The 20,931-nt window shown below is 43.6% G+C and overlaps 1 pseudogene; it reads right to left on the bottom strand.

Annotated features, from left to right (window-relative positions):
• Window positions 1-16,354: 16,354 nt before the first annotated feature.
• Window positions 16,355-17,479, bottom strand: LOC112214919 (annotated as a pseudogene).
• Window positions 17,480-20,931: the final 3,452 nt, after the last annotated feature.

Below are 20,931 nucleotides of genomic sequence, written 5' to 3'. Positions count from 1 at the left end.
CTGCATTGATCCGTTTGTCATTTGTCCAATTTCTTTTTGCTCCTTTCATTTGAGAGAAGAGTGTAATCAGCCTTGAGAAGAGAACATTGCAAGAAACTGCGCATTGGAATGATCACGCTAACAATGCAGAGAGTCAGTGCAGAAATCAAAGTGACACGGCTTCCGGAATGGAATGTCACATCATGTTAAAAACATGAATTTTCCGTTCTTTTTGCCACGTTTTTTCGCTCCACTTGAAATGAGTGGCCATCATTGTCAGTTCAGCAGAGATGGTTGTTCTGATGGATAGTTTGCCATGTTTGAGGATAGATAACATTTAGTGCAATCCACACACGAGTGAGTGGAGGAAAAATATAAAAAGACAAATGGATTCCATTATAGAGCTAGTTTTGAATGTTATTATGTAGCATGTTCTATGTGCTGTATATCTATGATTAACTTGGATCTTTTTGGCCACTTCACCTCCGACAACATTACCTCCTACTACCTTGGTGTAGTGGAGGGTAAACGCAGCTTACCCACTTTTCTTTTGTGGGACCTTTTGTGGAAAAATGTATTGGAAGTATGGGTTGAGTTACTTTCTTCACTGCCACTGGTGAAGCAGTTTACCCACATATTTATGTAGTACAATATCACTGTTAGCATATCCTCTATACCATTACAAACAACTTACTGGGGTACGACTTCAGGAAGTACAAAAGACCTTCCATTACCCTATTACAACATGCAGCAGCTTGATTCGCTCCCGAGGCCAAAGGCCTGGCATAGCCAGTTCCATTAGCTACTCAAGACAGGAATAGACTGTTTATCAGCCTCTCTAAAAGTCGGATGCATCTCACCCCTGGAGTCAGCCAGCCTTGACAAATGAGAACAAATAAATGTGTGTTGTGTCTCCTCAGTCCTATTTTGAGGGATGTTTACACCAAGTTCCCACAGCGTTTGTAAGAAAAAATGCATTATCAGAGCTATGCAGACAAATGAGACTACCCTTTTCTTATTTCTAAGGTGTGAACAAACATCAGATGTACAGTATCTGACAAGTAATCCCAACAAATTACAGTGCAGTAACAGATGCTCATTAGCCCTAGTCAATAGTACAGGATTTCCCATACAAACAGGTCAAACATACAATTGACTTTGTATCACTCGCCGTGAGTCACACCTAATGAGAGTGTAACTTTCTTTTGATTCGCCTCAGACCTTCCAGCCCTGAGCTCATAATTGTGACAGTAGTCAGTCAGTCACACATTGCGGTGGCACCACCAATGAAAGGCACCTTGTTGCAGGACTCTTGGCCTGTGGGGTGGGCCCCGGCCAGTACGATGACCTGTCACTTTAATTGCAGCGCTGTCACTCAGGCCAAGTGCAGAGATTCCTTTTATTCTCCCATAGCCCCCTTGCTCCTAAAGTGGTGTCTGACACGCGCCACAATGTAAGCATTTCGTCGCGCTCTGACAAGACGATAATAAGAATGACTTACCCCCTCCCCTGGACTGGAAGGCATTATGTGTTCTTCTAAGTTTAGAGGGCATAATTTATGATAATTACAGTGCTTAGAACCAAACAGCTCCAAAAGGATCTTGCAGTGAGCACAACTATGCCAGAAAAAAAGAAACAAATAAACAGAAATAGAGAAAATGTTGGATTTGAATTATTTTTCTCTGCTGCTATTTGTTTTATATCAAATGTGTGTTTATAGCTCAATAAAGTTGCTATCTGTAAAGTCAGTGCTATTAGCGGGGGGAAAATGAGGGATTATTTATAACTCTTTGAAGAGGTAGGGTTTCAGATGTTTTCGGGAAATGGGCAGGGACTCTGCGGTCCTAGTTTCAGGGGGAAGCTGGTTCCACCATTAGGGTGCCAGGACAGAGAAGAGCTTTGACTGAGCTGAGTGGGAGCTGCCCTCCCCTAGGGGTGGGAGGGACAATAGACCAGAAGTGGTAGAACGGAGTATTCAGATTGGGGGGTAGAGTTTGAGCATAGCTTGAAAGTAAGGAGGGGCAGTTCATCTTGCTGCTCAGTAGGCAAGTGCAATGATCTTGTAGTGGAGGAATAAGGAGGGAGGAGAAGGTGAAAAAGAGTTTCCTAGCGTTAGAGTGATAGAAATTTAGAGTGATAGAAAGTGGCTTTAGCAGCGGGTACAGAGGAAGAGACGGTAGAGAGGCGGGTGTGAAAGGATGGTAGGTCCTCCGGAAGTTTCATTTTCCTCAATTTTCACTCAGCTGCCCTGTTCTGTAAGCTCACAATGAGTCACTCGGCCTCTGAGCAGTAGGGGAGGGCCGAGACAACCAGGAAGAAAGGGGACAGAGCGAGTCATAGGATGCGTAAAGGGAGGAAAGTAGGGTCGAGGGAAGCAGAATGAGGAGACAGGAGGGAGAAGGATTTAGCAGAAGGGAGAGATGATAGAATAGAAGAGGAGAGAGTAGTGGGAGAGAGAGAGCGAAGATTGCGATGACACATGACCATCTGGGCAGGGGCTGAGTGGGTGGGGTTGGAGGAGAGAGAGACAGAAAAGTAGTGATCATTAATAGTGAACTGGAGGGGGGGTGCGATGAGATTAGTAGGTGAACAGCCTCTAGTAAAGATGAAGTCAATGATATTGCCTGCTCTGTGAGTGGGAGGGGATTTAGAAAGGGTGAGGTCAAAAGAGTCAAGGAGGAGAAAGTAAGACATTGAAAGAAATTAATCGAAAGCAGATGTTGGGAGACTGAAGTGGCCCAGTGCGATGAGCGGTGAGCCATCGTCAGGAAATGAGCTTATCAAGGTGTCAAGCTCATTGAGGAACTCTCTAAGGGCACCTGGTGGGCGATAGATGACATAAAAAAATCACACTTGATTGGACAAGTGAGTGACAGCATGGAATTCAAATGAGGAGATGGACAGGTGGGTCAGGGAGAGAAGAGGAAATCTCAACCTAGGACAAATGAGTAGCCCTGTGCCATCACCGCGATGACCAGTTGCTCTCGGACTAAGAGAGAAGACATAGTCAAATGAAAAGAGAGCAGCTGTGTGATCCATGTCTACGTCCAGGGGCAAAAAGTCTAGGGACTGAAGGGCAGCATAGGCTGAGATGAACTCTTGAGTTCTTGACCGCAGATCGGCAGTTCCAAACAGTGCAAGACACCAGGAATTCCACATAGGGTACACCAAATTAGAAGGGTTGTAGCCAAGGGGTGGGGAGCATGTGTAAAGCCTACAGGAAGAGGAGTGGACAGGTATTGAAAACACACACAGTTTACAAAGCCACAAAAGAGCAAAATTAGATCTGTAAATAGCTAGGTAAACTATTTACCATGTATTACAGATAAGTCGCTTGAAAGGAAGAAAAGCTGCAGTAATTTCACTTCCCACTAGTGCCTAAAATGCACTAGCGGGAAGTCTGAAGTAAAATATAGTTTTATATTTTGAATGCTTCAATGTAATGTGAATAGCATAAACAAACACAAAAAAAATGTAGGTTATGTCAATGTGTAAATCACGACAAACTACAGCCTCCCTTGGTCAGTCTGACCAGACACAGGATTGTGTCTGTGCCTTTACTAAACCCCTTTTGGCATTTTGATGCATCTATAGTCAGCGTTGGCTAATAGCTCCACATTGGCCTATTGATGCAACATGTCATTAAAGCTTTGTCATTTCCTGAGCGTCTGATAGTTCCTGGCATTCACTCATCAGGGCTGCTGTTAGAAGAGGAATTGGAGGAGAGAGGACTGGAATAACGACAGCAAACCACCTGCTACATCAGCTACAATTTAGGGGAAATTGCCAAGAATCAACTCATTGTGCCCTCAGATTGTTAATATTGACGAGGTAGACGCCGGGGGAAAGGAGTGTTTTATCTAGATGATAAAGATACGATAGGGGCGTGGCACGCTATGTCACCTGATGCTGTTCTCTCCAATAGGATGAGAAACAATCCAACAAGCGGCCGATTTCCGGGCTGGTGACTTCAATAAATTATTTCATAAAATATAATTCCAAATGCATCCATAGATAAACATTGCTGTTTATCTGTGTTATGTCAAAACAGAAATTAAAATGCAATGCACACTGATTAAGTTAAGTCCAGGACCTATTACTGATTACCTGTCTCACTCTTACTGACAGTTGTGGCTGCTTTGCATGATGTATTGTTGTCTCTACCTGCTTGCCCTTTGTGCTATTGTCTGTGCCCAATTATGTTTGTACCATGTTTTGTGCTTCTACCATGTTGTGCTGCTGCCATGTTGTGTTGCTACCATGCTGTGTTGTCATGTGTTGCTGCCATGCTATATTGTTGTCTTTAGGTCTCTCTTTATGTAGTGTTGTCTCTCGTCGTGATGTGTGTTTTGTACTATATTTTTATAGGCAGTCATTGTAAATAAGAATTTGTTCTTAACTGACTTGCCTAGTTAAAGGTTAAATAAATCAAATAAAAATGATACACATTTACTTGGTGGCAGCTCTATTATATCAGATAACTATTATATATTACTGTATATAAGAGGCAAGAGCTAGCAATGACTCTTCAACAACACAATGCTCTCTATATTGTGAAATAAATAAGTCTTTTTCTGGATGCACTCTGTGGTGGACGGCTGTTTGACCAGTGAAACAGGGGTACAGAGGGTGAAAGGTGAAAGGTGAAGTGATAAATGACATTGGAGCAGTGACAGACACCTGGCAGCCTGCCCTCGTTTCTCAATTACAAGAACCATTGTCAAAAAAAGGACTCTACAGTGACATTATAAATGTGTCTTTTCTAACTTGTTTTATTACTGGAAGACATGGACATCACTTTATTTTTGTCCCCCACGATGAGGAGGGGAGGGGACTGTGTATCTGTCTACGTCTTTATTTATTTTTGTCCCCCACGATGAGGAGGGGACTGTGTATCTGTCTACGTCTTTATTTATTTTTGTCCCCCACGATGAGGAGGGGACTGTGTATCTGTCTACGTCTTTATTTATTTTTGTCCCCCGTCTTTACGATGAGGAGGGGACTGTGTATCTGTCTACGTCTTTATTTATTTTTGTCCCCCTGTCTACGTCTTTATTTATTTTTGTCCCCACGATGAGGAGGGGACTGTCTGTGTATCTGTCTACGTCTTTATTTATTTTTGTCCCCCACGTCCCCGTCTTTATTTATTTTTGTCCCCCACGATGAGGAGGGGACTGTGTATCTGTCTACGTCTTTATTTATTTTTGTCCCCCACGATGAGGAGGGGACTGTGTATCTGTCTACGTCTTTATTTATTTTTGTCCCCCACGATGAGGAGGGGACTGTGTATCTGTCTACGTCTTTATTTATTTTTGTCCCCCACGATGAGGAGGGGACTGTGTATCTGTCTACGTCTTTATTTATTTTTGTCCCCCACGATGAGGAGGGACTGTGTATCTGTCTACGTCTTTATTTATTTTTGTCCCCCACGATGAGGAGGGGGGGACTGTGTATCTGTCTACGTCTTTATTTATTTTTGTCCCCCACGATGAGGAGGGACTGTGTATCTGTCTACGTCTTTATTTATTTTTGTCCCCCACGATGAGGAGGGACTGTGTATCTGTCTACGTCTTTATTTATTTTTGTCCCCCACGAGGAGGGGGGTGTATCTGTCTACGTCTTTATTTATTTTTGTCCCCCACGATGAGGAGGGACTGTGTCTTTATTTTATTTTTTTTGTCCCCCACGATGAGGAGGGGACTGTGTATCTGTCTACGTCTTTATTTATTTTTGTCCCCGTCTTTATTTATTTTTGTCCCCCACGATGAGGAGGGACTGTGTATCTGTCTACGTCTTTATTTATTTTTGTCCCCCACGTCCCCGTCTTTATTTATTTTTGTCCCCACGATGAGGAGGGACTGTGTATCTGTCTACGTCTTTATTTATTTTTGTCCCCCACGATGAGGAGGGGACTGTGTATCTGTCCCCCACGATGAGGAGGGGACGTCTTTATTTATTTTTGTCCCCCACGATGAGGAGGGGACTGTGTCTGTCTACGTCTTTATTTATTTTTGTCCCCCACGATGAGGAGGGGACTGTGTATCTGTCTACGTCTTTATTTATTTTTGTCCCCCACGACTGATGAGGAGGGACTGTGTCTGTCTTTATTTTTGTCCCCACGAGGAGGGGACTGTGTATCTTTATCTTATTTATTTTTGTCCCCCACGATGAGGAGGGGACTGTGTATCTGTCTACGTCTTTATTTATTTTTGTCCCCCACGATGAGGAGGGGACTGTGTATCTGTCTACGTCTTTATTTATTTTTGTCCCCCACGATGAGGAGGAGGGGACTGTGTATCTGTCTACGTCTTTATTTATTTTTGTCCCCCACGATGAGGAGGGGACTGTGTATCTGTCTTTACGTCTTCATTTATTTTTGTCCCCCACGATGAGGAGGGGACTGTGTCTGTCTACGTCTTTATTTATTTTTGTCCCCCACGATGAGGAGGGGACTGTGTATCTGTCTTTATTTATTTTTGTCGTCTTTATTTATTTTTTTTGTCCCCCTGTCTACGATGAGGAGGGGACTGTGTATCTGTCTACGTCTTTATTTATTTTTGTCCCCCACGATGAGGAGGGGACTGTGTATCTGTCTACCCCCACGTCTTTATTTATTTTTTTATTTTTGTCCCCCACGATGAGGAGGGGACTGTGTATCTGTCTACGTCTTTATTTATTTTTGTCCCCCCCCACGATGAGGAGGGGACTGTGTATCTGTCTACGTCTTTATTTATTTTTGTCCCCCACGATGAGGAGGGGGTTTATTTTTGTATCTGTCTGTCGTCTTTATTTATTTTTGTCCCCCACGATGAGGAGGGACTGTGTATCTGTCTACGTCTTTATTTATTTTTGTCCCCCACGATTTATTTTTGTCCCCCACGATGAGGAGGGACTGTGTATCTGTCTACGTCTTTATTTATTTTTGTCCCCCACGATGTGGAGGGCCTGTATATCTGTCTACGTCTTTATTTATTTTTGTCCCCCACGATGAGGAGGGGACTGTGTATCTGTCTACGTCTTTATTTATTTTTGTCCCCCACGATGAGGAGGGGACTGTGTATCTGTCTACGTCTTTATTTATTTTTGTCCCCCGACGATGAGGAGGGGACTGTGTATCTGTCTACGTCTTTATTTATTTTTGTCCCCCATGATGAGGAGGGGGAGGGACTGTGTATCTGTCTACGTCTTTATTTATTTTTGTCCCCCACCCCCACGATGAGGAGGGGACTGTGTCTGTCTACTTGTGTATCTTTATTTATTTTTTTTGTCCCCCACGATGAGGAGGGGACTGTGTATCTGTCTACGTCTTTATTTATTTTTGTCCCCCTGTGTATCTGTCTACGATGAGGAGGGGACTGTGTATCTGTCTACGTCTTTATTTATTTTTGTCCCCCACGATGAGGAGGGGACTGTGTATCTGTCTACGTCTTTATTTATTTTTGTCCCCCACGATGAGGAGGGACTGTGTATCTGTCTACGTGTTTATTATTTTTTTATGTGTACGTATATAATGATTGCTCTGTGTTATTGTTGGTTTGGTCTGTATGGAAAATGTCAAATAAAATGTTTGAAAGAACCATCACAGGTAAAAGGGTTGATGATGGTTGAAGCCAGACTGTTATATAAAGCCATCCCATTAAAACCCAACCAGCGTTTTATAGACGGCACTTGGGAATGGCAATTCTCAATGATCCGAGTTACGACCATCTTATATAACATGGTGTTTTGCACGGTAGTCATGACAACACAAAAGTAACAGAAGCAGGTATTTTGTTTCATTGCTGTTATTGCACTAATTATTATTATTGCAATAATGTGATATAATTCTGTATCTTGACATGTACCTTGAAGGCGGCTTAGCATTTTCCCTGACTGTTTCCCTACTTTATTACTATCCCAGGTGTCAGTGCAATATGAATGATCTAGTCCACAAGGGTAGAATGTATTCACACCCCTCAACTTTTTCAACACATTTTAATGTTACAGCCTGAATTTAAAATGGATTAAATTGAGATTTTTGTTGGTCACTGGCCTACACACAATACCCATAATGTCAAATTAATACAAAAATGAAAAGCTGAAACGTCTCGAGTCAATAATTATTCAACTCCTTTGTTATGGCAAGTCTAATTAGGGTCGGGAGGCAAAATGTACTTAAGTCACATAATAAGTTGTATGGACTCAAAATTATCTGTAAGGTCCCTCAGTCGAGCAGTGAATTTCAAACAAAGATTCAACCACAAAGACCAGGGAGGTTTTCCAATGCCTTACAAAGAAGGGGATCTATTCGTAGATAGATCAACATTAAAAAAAGCAGACATTGAATATGCCTTTGAGCATGGTGAAGTTATTCATTACACTTTGGATGATGTATCAATACACCCAGTCACTACAAAGATACAGGCGTCCTTCCTAACTCAGCTGCCGGAGAGGAATGAAACCACTCAGGGATTTCACCATGAGGCCAATGGTGACTTTAAAACAGTTACAGAGTTTAATGGCTGTGATATGAGAAAACTGAAGATGGATCAACGACATTGTAGTTACTCCACAATAATTACCTAATTAACAGAGTGAAAAGAAGGAAGCCTGTACAGATTAAAATTATTCCAAAACATGCATCCTGTACGCAACAAGGCACTAAAGTAATACTGCAATTCACTGTTCATCCTGAATACAAAGTGTTATGTTTGGGGCAAATCTAATACATCACATTACTGAGTACCACTCTCCTTATTTTCAAGCACAGTGGTGGCTGCATCATGTTATGGGTATGCTTGTGTCATTAAGGACTTGATGACCTGACTTGATGACCAAGAAGACAGGGAACATTCCCAAGTGGTGGAGTTACAGTTTTGACTTAAATATACTCGAAAATCTATGGCAAGACCTGAAAATGGCTGTCTAGCAATGATCAATAACCAATTTGACAGATCTTGAAGAATTTTTTAAAGAATGGACAAATGTTGTGCAATCCAGGTGTGGAAACCTCTTAAAGACTTACAGCTGTAATCGCTGTATCACGGCCGTCTTCCTGGAAGGAATAAGTGGACCAAAGTGCAGCGTGGTGAGTGTACATTTTCCTTTTATTTTAGTAATGTCACCAACAAAACAAGCTTACAGGGCTAAGTGCCACAAACAAAGTTAACTACCCACACTGAAAGGAGGGAAAGGGCTACCTAAGTATGATTCCCAATCAGAGACAACGATAGACAACTGTCCCTGATTGAGAACCATACCCGGCCAAAACATAGAAATAAAGAAACCTAGAAAACAAAAATAGAATGCCCACCCCACATCACACCCTGACCTAATCAAGTAGGGAAATAAAACGTCTCAGGGCGTGACACACTGCCAAAGGTGATTCTAGAATTTGACTCAGGGGTGTGAATACTTATGTAAATGAGCTATTTCTGCATTTAATTTCCCCCAAAAATGTTTTCACTTTGTCATTATGGGATATTATTTGTAGGGTGAGAACAAACATAGAGATTTCATCCATTTTAAAATAACAACAAAATGTGGCCCTAGCCCTCACCCTCCGATCTAACATGATGTTCGGATGCACCGATCCTGTGCAGGTGTTGTTACACATGGTCTGCCACTGCCAGGACGATCAGCCGTCCATCCTGTCTCCCTGTAGTGCTGTCTTATGTGTCTCAAAGTACAAACATTGCAATTTATTGACTTGGCCACATCTGCAGTCCTCATGCCTCCTTGCAGCATGCCTAAGGCACATTCACACAGCTGAGCAGGGGCCCTGGGCATCTTTCTTTTGGTGTTTTTCAGAGTCAGTAGAAAGGCCTCTTTAGTTTCCTAAGTTTTCATAACTGTGACCTTAATTGCCTACCGTCTGTAAGCTGTTAGTGCCTTAACGACCGTTCCACAGGTGCATGTTCATGAATTGTTTACGGTTCATTGAACAAGACTGGGAAACAGTGTTTAAACCCTTTACCATGAAGATCTGTGAAGTTATTTGGATTTTTTACAAATTATCTTTGAAAGACAGGGTCCTGAAAAAGGGACGTTTCTTTTTTTGCTGAGTTTATAATATTCAGACTGGCTGACACAGGCTCATCAGTAGGAGAGACAGACACACTGCTGTTATCTGCTGAGGGATTTCCCCTGATTGCAGCTCATCTAGAACACACCGTATTGATTTCCTATTAACACGACTCTCATATCCGTGGAAAGAGGCTGCTAGGCCTGATGATAAGGTGGTGAAAGGTGGTGGTTAAGGAGGCGGACCAGAGTTATTAACTTCTTATTGGCCTGTATTCATTACATTATCTTGTGTTTGGACAGTAATTGCTTCAATCTTGTATATGTAATAGGTTTTGACAAAGATTTGATTGTACATTTTGTATTTCTGAATTTACATTTGAAATCATTTGAATATACATAAATCATCCAGTGGATGGAAGCAACAAGAAAAAACTAAACCGAGGGGCCTGTGGAGCTGTCAGTGTCAACCACGGCTGTTGAAACCCTTTTCTTCCACCGCAATCACAGGGACGAAAGATGAAAGGTTGTGACGCAAACGTATTGATATGAGTGGCCCAAAATAGACGTTTTACACCGCGGACAAGAGCACACTGAAATCAACTTTCATTACACTTCCCACCGCAATGATTTGCTTTGACACGAGCATCCAGTCCCATGAATAACCACGACATGTTAATTCATGTTTACTCCGGCGATGGGGATTCTGAACTACACGTCTTCAGAATGAGAGCTGCTCAAGTCTCAGCAGGGTGCCACGTATGGGCATTTGGAGACAGCAACAGAAACTGGCGGAACATTTAATAGTTGATTGTGCACTGAATGCGGTTGTTATTAATTAAAGTATTCTCCTGTGTTGTGTACATTGGGGATAGGGTCTGGGATCAAATGGCATCCTGTGGTGAACAGGGCCTCCATTAGAGAATCCAAACTAATTACCAGAAATAATTAAGAACATTTTATATAGAAAAAAAACAAATCTCTTCCTCCAATTTATCAAGCTAGCTGCAGTGTAGGTCATAACGTGCTACTATCCTAACTCCAAAGACATGAATCAACTCTTGTTCTCTCTAAACAGTGTTTGGCCGTGACGTACACAGGCTTCTCTCTAGAGACCTCATCAGCCAAGGGAAAGACACGATGCCACCTGGCTGGTGTTCTGTGTACCCGTGTGCCTGAGCTACCCTGTTCCCTTGTCTCACAGTCAGTGCTTCACTAAAGCCTGTCTGAGAATAGTAATTAAGGGACGTGGGAGGCCTTTTCTCTTTCTGTCGTTTAAATTGGAAACCTGAGCCATCACGGCCATCACTGTGTTATAACCGGCACAACAGGTGCAGTTTGGTGGTACACTCCTGCCACCGCCTCTGAGTCCCAGCAAGTGATAATAACAGGATGGAGCTGGGATCAGAGCCCTCCACTTGTTGGGTTGATTTACATGCTGTGCAGAGATGGCGAGGCGGCGTGAATCACCGGGAGAGACAGAGAGAGGACACGGTGGGAGGACATGAGCATGACTCTTGATGCAGCTGTTCATCAAGCCCATCAACTCACAAAGATGTACAGCTCACCTCCCGGCAGCTCACTTATCCACAAATGTCCGCAGCAACAGCTGTCCCGGGAAAATGCTTCAGCATCCCGAAAACACCATGAGCATGCAGAAAAACTCACACTGGCACTACTAGAATACAAAAGATTCCAATGTATCCACACACTACTTACTGGGCTTAGCTAACAATGATTAGTAGATGGATAGCAATTATTCACTAAAGGAAAACTATTTCTTAATGCAACTTTACCATGACGCACAACACCCACAAGCCGTTCATTGAGGAGGCAGCCAGGTCAGTGGGCTGTGTTAGCCCTGACTTGTTCGGCTAACCCCTGCGCCAGCCTAGCATACAGCTGATGTCAGACAGCCGGTATTGTAGAGGAGCTATGTTTTTTATGAATGAGCTGCCAGACTCCCACTCCTCTAAAGCGATGAGTCATCCATTGGCCCAGTGTCTTACAGTATGTCAGTGGGCTCAGCTGACGGTCTGCTGTTAGGAATAATGAAACAGGTTTATATTTAGCGTACCCACACATGCCAGGGCGCGTGCGCACACACACACACACACACACACACACACACACACACACACACACACACACACACCAGAGGAGCTGGTGGGAGGAGCTATAGGAGGACAGGCTCATTATAATGGCTGGAATGGAATCAATAGAATGGTACCAAACACTTCAAACACATGTTTGACTCCGTTCCATTGATTCCATTCCAGCCATTATAATGAGCCCGTCCTCCTATAGCTCCGCCCACTAGCCTTTCCTGCTACAAACAAATACAGGTCTACGAAAGTAGAAACAACAATGCAATGATGCAACGATGCCAGCAATGCAACAAGACAAAGTGCACTACATCCTCTGAGGTTTTACAGCTCTGCCTTAATGAATGAGCTTATTAACCAAAAAACACTCTACTCAGAATCTCTGGAACAGAATGTACTGCGCATCTGTTTATTTTGCCACTCAAGTTCCCCTCATTTGTGCACTTAAACTGAGACTCACAGAGAGCTAAGTACTGTGTTAAAGCAGTTAGAGATGTTGCATAAAGTTCACAGGGAATATCCATCATAGACTGGGTACACACATGAGATCACCCCTATCACCATGCACATTATAAAGCCTCACTGTCTGCCTGATTGAATGATACCAGTACATTATTTCCCCCGTCCTCTGAAAGGCCTATGATGAGTTGGGGAAGTGGTCCTAATGGTATGCATGCTGGAGGAGTGACACGGGCTCTTTAAATGGCCAGAGGGATCAGGGCCTGTAAACTCAGAGGAGACTAGGGAGGCGTGGAGATGAATGTCCCTGTCAGAGGGGATAAATCTTCTTCATACCGCTGGCTGGTAGCAGGTCCCACCTCAATTTGGAGCTGGGTAGAGATAAGCCCTAATGACACTGTCTCCCGGGCAGACTAATTTATCCACAGGCTAGAGAGACGCAGCTCTGATATCTTCCCTCTGGCGCACGCTGTTTGTGTCACTGCAGTATCTCTGTCTGTGTGTGTATAATGTACAATAAACCTTACATCCAGATTACAACCCAACCTCATATACCTACCTCACAAGTCTCCTGATTAGTCACAATAATCTAGCAAATACAATTAGCCAGATGAGATGGTTACCTCAGTGCCTCAGTGCAACTAGTGAGCTCAAATCAAGCCGATATTGAGGATTTCGTACGCAAAGGAATTCAAATCAACCTAATGATTACTTCAAATATAGGTTATTTGATTTGGGTTCATCTCGAGAAAATGTGTCTCTCCAAATCCACTGTAAAGAGTGGCTCCATAATAGATTCAGCCCACTGTTCAGTGGTTGTTGGGTCTCCATAGAGATGAAAAGACAGACTTATAAATGCCAAATGAAAGAGGGCATAGCTCAGACACCTGCTGTGATCACAAGATGTTTGAAGTTTCTGTCCATTTCCTGCGTTTCAATCTCTGTCCATTCTAAATCGATGAGGCTACTTGCTCTTATAATTACTATAGGCCTGCTGATGTGTCCTTTAGTCTACCAGGGACAGGATGTACCACATTCCCCCTGAAATAACGGTTGAGTCACAGATGCAATAACACATCAGCTGTGTGAGTGGCACAGCACATTATACTTTGGGACTGAAATGCGATGGGTAGCCCTGACTTTCTCAGACGCCTTTCCTCACACAGACAGACAATAGTCTCTTCTACTGCACTTAGTGGTTGTTATTCACACTTAGCTTGACAGATACATCGGTACAGATTGAAATGTTCTGTGTTATTCTAAGTTGATTAACCAACTAAAAGTTGCGCTTTTGTAAACAAAAGGCTTCAGTGGATATTTAGCTCCAGCTCCCGAACCCCAGGAGCAGATTTTAAGTGTTATTTCTCTGGCAGTAATTACTCACCGGCTATCTAATCATGACTCCATTTAACCAATTAAAGGCCACTTTCCATTACTGACAATGGTAATCATTTAAAGGCAGCGAGCAAAACCTGCAACACACAGGCCCTTAATGAACCTACAGGTGGATGCCTACAGTACAGTATCATATGGCATCACCACAGCATCATGTCCTTTCAACCACCCGCCAACCTTCTCTTTCTAAGTCTAATCATGGATCCACATCTACATCGAACAAACAGATTTCCTGTTCATAACTGGTATCAACTAAATGCTTGTGATTCTCTGTGCGATCAAGAGATAGCCCTACCGTATGACAAGGGCAGTGTGTGTGTTGTAGATGCATGTGTTGTGTGTGTGTGTGTGTGTGTGTGTGTGTGTGTGTGTGTGAGAGAGAGAGAGAGAGTGACAGCTGTCAGTCGCTGTGTGGGCAGAGGCCCAGAATGTCCTATGGTCTCTGCCAGGCCATAATGAGCAGGTGACCCTGCAGCTGCTGTCACTCCTCACACACACACACACACGCACGCGCACACACACACACAGGGATGCGTGCTCGCACACACGCACACACAGATCTAGCCTCTAATCACACAAACAGGGTCACGTTTCAAGAGTGCATGTGCATCCCAACACCCTGACAGGAACATTTTAGGATTTGAAATGCTAATTGATGAAGAATAGCTCTGGTTAGAGCTATATTGTTTTGAAGATGCTCTTGAACAAGCATGCAAACTTTTGATTGGGAACCATGTGTCATTCTGTCAGTTGATGTGAGATTGTTGAGCCTGTGTTTAAGACAGCACATTTCATTTCTCATTATCCGTAGTGGGCGAAGATAAATGACTATAGTGTACACATAATTAGCAGTTTCAGCTTGTCAGTTGAACCCAATAACTATATGCATAATCCTTTAACCTAAACAAAGCACCTTTAAATCATCATAATACATAACAAAATTCAGCAACAATGGATGTTCATTCCATGAATTCAATGCTCCCACACATCCCCACATGGACTTGCTTGCTGATGCAGAGAACAGTAGTAAGCAGATCAACTGCCTCTGAACTGATCCTGTCTGAGCTGTAGTCAATCCAGACGTTTCTAGACTTCTATCAATATCAACTTCCAGCCCTTTCAGCCGAGTGGGGAGGGAGGGGCCCTGATTGCTGAGTTGGCCTACCGCAGTCTCTATGGAAACCTGTTGGCATGTACTGTAGCAGCGCCTGGAAGGCTTTAATTTGTTCTTATGGTTACAAGCAGCTCTTGGCAATAGTGAGGCCAGCCTAAATGACAATCAAAACTGGACAGCAGGAACATTGTCCCCAATTGCATTCCCTATTATGACACAGCTTTCATTTCAGTTCATTGATTTGTTGTTGCCAAGTGACAATTTGATTGTTTTTCAGAATAGTTCAGAGGTTGAGGGGAGAATTGCCAGTAGAAACAAGTAATTGTGAAGCACAGAGCTAAGGGTTCACAAGTGTAGAGGAAAATGGGAGGGGAGGAAACCTCTTATGGATGAGGTATGCACAGTGCTCATTACTTCAATGAGCGCCAAGTTATGCATGCTATCGACGGTGTAAAGAAAAGGTACATTCAGACGTTCAACTGTAAACTGGTCACTTAGCGCCCTCTAGTGGTTGTCCAGACTGTCTCGACACAACGACACAACTCCAGCTTAATAACGTCTCAGTAGTGCAAGTACATCTGATAATATTTGTTGATACTCTTTAGCACTAAAATTGGTTGAGTAAATTATACCGCCTCATATAATGGATTGATAGGCCGTAATTGTAAATAAGAATTTGTTCATAACTGACTTGCCTAGTTAAATTAAGTTTAAATACAAAAATACAGTACATTATTGCCATTGAATACCATAGATGCAGCCATTACGTCTCCTGTTGATTGAAGGTGGATGGCCCGAGATGGCTGACTGTAAACACCCATCAATGGAATGACATCTATCACTCAGAGGGGCAGTTAAGATAGTGGGCTCCCCAGAAATAGAATTCTGGATTATGGGTACACTCAATATGGGCAGCAGTCCACCCAACAGCCACCCATTGAATGGGGATACCCCTTGTCGGATTTTGAACCCATAGTTAACTCCTTCAGGCCAATACAACTGCATTCCCCACCCTGAGCATGGCAGAGACTAAATGAGCTCTTTACAGTTCCATGTGTGCCACACCTGTCAGGCACGAGCCACGTTTCCACCCTCAGAAATGGACCAAGACAAACAAATAAACATTCATGACGTGTATGTTAATGTGTAAAAAAACAAACATTTTGCAATGTAGTATATTATCCTTTGTCTTGCATTTGACTGGTTCAGTAACCCTCACAGTAGAAAGAGAGGAATTTAATTAACCAGCTACAAAGACTGCTTAGGTATAATAATATAATATAACGACCAAAACTGCACCCAACATTCACACATTTTATTAGAATGATCAAATCAAAACTGTGTTAACAGCATTCAAACAATTAGCTTGATCTGTGAATACGATATCAGGAACCATATACCTTGTGAACCATATTCAAATGTTTACATCAGACAACTACAGTCCCCAAAGAGAATTACAGCCTGTACAAAACCTGTAAATACATTATGTAGGCTGATCAGTTATAGACCTGCTTAGCTAACGGTATACTGTAGAAACCCACAAACAAACAAACAAGCAGGCCTATACCCAATCCTCAGGAAATATGATAAAGCAGAAGCAGGTGGATGTACCTAAAACGGCCCAAAGACAGCTAGGCTAATCTGATCATGTCGGGGTTGTTGCTGTGTGACTAACGTAACTTCTTCGCCCCGCTGGTCGCCTTGGCCACCTTGGAGCCCCTCTGGTGGTCGCTGACGCGGTTCTGCAGCACGTTCACGTCGTACTTCTGCCTCTTCAGCTTCTCGGCCAGGTCAAACTGCTCAGCGTGTAGCTGGCGCAGCCACTGCCAGAGCTCGCGGGACTTCTCCGCCAGCCTCTCCTGGTTGAGGTGGTCGATGTTGAGGGGCTTGCGGTGTTCCAACAGAGCCTTGGTCTTCTTCTCGCGCCCCGTCAGCTTCTTGCCCTTCTTCACGTCCCCGTTCTGCCGCCGAACGCCTTATTGGAGAAGACGTTCTTCTTCCTGGCATCCTCCTCGGCGAGGAGCTTGGCCTCCTCTTCCCGGCGGGTCCGCTCCTCAGCACGGCGGCGCTTGATGCGGCTGCGGAGGGCCACCAGCTCTTCCTCCTCTTTCTGGCGGCTGGAGAAGTGCATCTCGATCAGGCTCTGCAGGTCATTGAAGTCCTTCTCCAGCCTCTTGCGGTGGAGGTCATCAAAGTCTAACTTCTCGCCGTCGGGCAGCTTGGGAGGAGCGATGTTGGTAATGTACTTGGTCCGTGGCTTGGTCTCCCCCTCAACGTGTTCCCTCTCCTCCTCATCTACCTCGTCCTCCTCATCTTCCTTATCCTCCTCCTGCTGCTCTTCTTCAGGCTCCTCTTCCACCTCAGGTGCCTCCTCTACTTCTTCCTCCTCCTCATATTCCTCCACAATATCCTCTGTGTCAGACATGATGTTAAGCCTGCCTGAGACAGTCAAGAAGTCAAGAAAGAAAGACCAGCGGAGACACACACACAGAGACCAACTTGTGTCCCAACAGTCAAGAGGGGAAGTGAAGTGAACTTTCAGGCGTGGCTGCTTGGGCTCTTTTAAAGCTTTATCCTGAATATGTGTCCAAACCCCACGGTCTAGCAGAGATGTTCAGACAGATGGAATGGAGTATATTTTCTCCTTCAACAAGTCTGCCCCCTCTCCTGAACCCCGACCCCAGACTCTCCACATCATTCCTTTCTAAGGACAATCGGACACTATGGAGTTATTTATACACTTGGTCATCAAGAGGGAGAACAAGAGAGACAGAGTATAAGTACACTTGTAAAAAAAAAATAATAATAATCAAAGGGATGAAGTTTCCTAATTTCAGCTTAGAAGAATGGAGAGTAATAGTTTAATAGTGGAATGGTCACTATATCAATAACCATACAATGAATGCTCACTATATCAATAACTATATAATGAACAGTCTATATATCAATAACCATACAATGAATGCTCACTATATCAATAACTATATAATGAATGGTATCTTATATTCCACATAGAGTGATATATCAAGCACATATATGGGTCATGCACCAAAGATAGACCATTGAAAAGGCTTGTTGCCAGTTAAAGTAGCACTTCATTGTTAGAATGTGAACACCAGACAATGTATTTGGGGTCACCTCACTTATGCCATTACGTCATAACCACCTCATCTTGACTGAAGCACATTCATCTAGAGGCCTCGTTCTTCCACTGCGACTTACAGAGCTTACCGCAGAGCACATCCAAGAGCAAAGCATGTCATTACAATATATAAAGTACCCTTTGCAAGAACACCAAAGCTGTGTGTGTATAATCTTTTCAATAGTTGTCCTTCCTACAACTATTTGAAATATGTTCACTTTGCTAATTGACACCTCAAATTAGTATCAATTTCCCCCTAAATAACAAAGAAACTATGAAGAAATGCTTGACCACTGTTCCATTTTCATGTTGCACTTTGTAAAATAATAATAATAATAAAACCTCTTCCAGTTTGCCAGCCAAAGACCACCCTACCATAGTAAATACTATTTGAGCACAAGCTTTCAACTGATCATCCTGGAGTGCTGACAGAAAACACCCGTCCAGGAAAGATGGGCCCTAAAAATACAACTTCCAACGAGAACAATTTCTGAACACTGCCTCGTCTCCACTTCGGAATGTAATTCAAACATTCTTGCAATAGATCACTCCAGCTTTCAGGGTCGAGTGGATAGCTTTTTCAATGTTTACTTCTTGGGCACTGATGGCAACAATAGAATACAGTGGTCAGCACTTAAATATCCAGCCCTTGAATTAGGAGCGCAAAAGGACAAATGTGGTTTTAGTATGGGATAATTGACAGTTGCTGTGCGTTGTCCACGGGTGTCCCCTATGAACACTGAGAATTCCAATAAACCACTGTGCCGTGGAAGATTGATCCTCTTAGTGAATATGTAGCCTTTTCCTCAAAAGGCAACAGCAAAATGGCAGAGTACAGGCCTTGGACTAAGGGCTAGGATTTGGGGACAGACAATAGAAGGATTTTGAAAGTGTCCCTGCACTCCACAGCCTAAGACTCACCCCTGGAGATTGCCAGCCATTATCCACAACTAAGAGTCACAGTATTATTAAGGCCAGTGCGGAGCCTCATTAAAATAGTAATAGCATCAGAACAAGCATCCGGTGCAACACAGATGTCAGTTTAAATGGGTTGAGAGAACATTTCAAACGTTTATGGACTAAAGCTCTTCAATTTCTAGGGGAACGCCCACAGTCCTCCATACCTAACTATTTTCTAATTGACACATTTCAGTGAGCAAAAGAGGAACCCTCCAACCCAAAGAAAAAAAATGACCAAACTTCAATTCTGCTGATTGGTCAATTATAAGTAGCAGGTGGTGGTCTGGTTTAAAATGAAGACCTTTGGTCACTGATGGCAAGGGACAACTGTGTCCATCAATAGGAGCAAGGAGAAGTACAATTGACCAGGACTAGACTATAAATAGCCACACTACTGCCTCCCCTCTCTAGTATTAAGACTAGTGAAATGTGTCTTTTCATTTACAGTATTGCTTAGTTATGTGTTACAGTATTATTTCTATTAAAATTCAGAGCTCACCTGTCTTTAAAACAGATTATTATCCTCTCTTTTGTAAGGCATTCCAGAGTAGTTCTTTGTTAGCCTCTAATTAAATATTGAGATGAAAAAATCTCTTCAGTGGGTCATATGATTGAGTGTAGTCTGGCCCAGGAGTGGGAAGGTGAACGGAAAGGCTCTGGAGCAACAAACCGCCCTTGCTGTCTCTGCCTGGCCGGTTCCCCTCTTCCCACTGGGATTCTCTGCCTCTAACCCTATTACAGGGGCTGAGTCACTGGCTTACTGGGGCTCTCTCATGCTGTCCCTGGAAGGGGTGCGTCACCTGAGTGGGTTGATTCACTGATGTGGTCATCCTGTCTGGGTTGGCGCCCCCCCTTGTGTTGTGCCATGGCGGAGATCTTTGTGGGCTATACTCAGCCTTGTCTCAGGATGGTAAGTTGATGGTTGAAGATATCCCTCTAGTGGTGTGGGGGCTGTGCTTTGGCAAAGTGGGTGGGGTTATATCCTTCCTGTTTGGCCCTGTCTGGGGTGTCCTCGGATGGGGCCACAGTGTCTCCTGACCCCTCCTGTCTCAGCCTCCAGTATTTATGCTGCAGTAGTTAATGTGTCGGGGGGCTAGGGTCAGTTTGTTATATCTGGAGTACCTCTCCTGTCCTATTCGGTGTCCTGTGTGAATCTAAGTGTGCGTTCTCTAATTCTCTCTTTCTCTCTCTCTCTCTCTCTCTCGGAGGACCTGAGCCCTAGGACCATGCCCCAGGACTACCTGACATGATGACTCCTTGCTGTCCCCAGTCCACCTGGCCGTGCTGCTGCTCCAGTTTCAACTGACCTGAGCCCTAGGACCATGCCCCAGGACTACCTGACATGATGACTCCTTGCTGTCCCCAGTCCACCTGACTGTGCTGCTGCTCCAGTTTCAACTGTTCTGCCTTATTATTATACGACCATGCTGGTAATTTATGAACATTTGAACATCTTGGCCATGTTCTGTTATAATCTCCACCCGGCACAGCCAGAAGAGGACTGGCCACCCCACATAGCCTGGTTCCTCTCTAGGTTTCTTCCTAGGTTTTGGCCTTTCTAGGGAGTTTTTCCTAGCCACCGTGCTTCTACACCTGCATTGCTTGCTGTTTGGGGTTTTAGGCTGGGTTTCTGTACAGCACTTTGAGATATCAGCTGATGTACGAAGGGCTATATAAATAAATTTGATTTGATTTGATTTGAAAAACAAGTGTTTTTTTGAGCCTGTGTTTGAAATAGATCCCATTTAAGATAGTTGCATAGATCTGTCAGACCT

Source organism: Oncorhynchus tshawytscha, linkage group LG15 (genome assembly GCF_018296145.1).
Source record: "Oncorhynchus tshawytscha isolate Ot180627B linkage group LG15, Otsh_v2.0, whole genome shotgun sequence".
Taxonomy (NCBI): Eukaryota; Metazoa; Chordata; class Actinopteri; order Salmoniformes; family Salmonidae; genus Oncorhynchus; species Oncorhynchus tshawytscha.
This window is presented reverse-complemented; position numbering and strand designations above follow the sequence as displayed.